We start from the raw sequence: 1,367 nt of genomic DNA, 5'->3' as shown, positions 1-1,367 counted from the left end.
ATTTATTCCAAAAAAATAAATTCTAATTTCCTATGCGATCATTCTCTCAACTATTATAATACTATATTCTAAAATTATATTGGGTATTACATGTTTTTCTCTAATTCTTTTTCTTCTTCTTGGAGCTGTATTATGAGGTATTTGGCTACAAGAGTTTAGTTTAGCACAACTAGAGAGTAGCTGCTTTTCATCGAGTTTTTGAGGTATTTTGTTCGATTTGTTTAGTAATCTCTTTAACCCATTTTTTGTTCTCTGGGAAAATAAAGAAAATTATTGAATTTATTATGCGTGATGCTTTCTTGGGACATTTATTTTTGTTTTTGAAATAACTACATTTGTTACCTCAACTTAGCTCTGGACTCTTTTTCTTTACAATAACTAGATCCACATTGCAATTAGAATGTTTTGGTATCTTTCTTTCTTTTTGTTGAGTTGTTTATTACATAGTTATTGCAAATTTGAGAATTTTCCTTCGTGGTTCATGGTCAAAGTGGGTGACTCTCTCTCCCACAAGTCACATAAATCTTGCATATTCACAATTTTGATATAGAGATTTACATCAAAGTTAAATATATCCAACTTTTCTATGCAAAAATTGTTTATATACTTTTTTTGGAGCCTTTGTTTTGTCGCATTACTTGTTTGGGTTTTGGATACTGTGTTTTGACAAATTTATTTTTAGACCCTGTGTTTAGTAAAATTATTCAAATAGACTCATAAACCTAATTTTCATGAAAAAAAAATTGAATATAACAATACAGTTGTTAGGCAAGGTGATTTTATTTTTATTTTAAATTGTTAGTTTGATAAATTATTTGTAATTTAAATTTAAAAAACTTGGACAAAAATCAAGTTTAAGGTTCTATTTGAACTATTTTACAAAATAAAGAGTACAAAAAGTCTTTTGTAAAAATACAAGATCCAAATAAGTAATTTGATAAAACACATTGTCCAAACAAATATAAATCCTTGTTTATATATAGCAACTTGCTAAACATCCCTTTTTATTGATGTGTGTATTTACAAGTTTTTTGACATGTTTGTAGTGGGCAATACTTCATTTTATACTTAGTAAGCTGCATTTGTGCTTGGTTTTTGTACTTTTAATTGATAGTTTATATGTAGCACGAGAGTAAGGTAGTGATTTGCTTGTGTCATATGTTATTAAGAATAATTCAAAATGAATTAGATATCTTCATACTTTAATCATACTAGATTAAAAAAAAGTTCAAGCTGAATTTTATGTTGAAATGATGCAATAGCTTGGTTTTTGTGCTTTTTGTTGAACAGGCATGAATCAATCAATTAAGAAAATTTATATTATATAATACATGTATGTAAGTATGTATAAGATCTAACCTTTAAGA

This window comes from Humulus lupulus, chromosome 2, assembly GCF_963169125.1.
Source record: "Humulus lupulus chromosome 2, drHumLupu1.1, whole genome shotgun sequence".
NCBI classification, from domain to species: Eukaryota; Viridiplantae; Streptophyta; class Magnoliopsida; order Rosales; family Cannabaceae; genus Humulus; species Humulus lupulus.
This window is presented reverse-complemented; position numbering follows the sequence as displayed.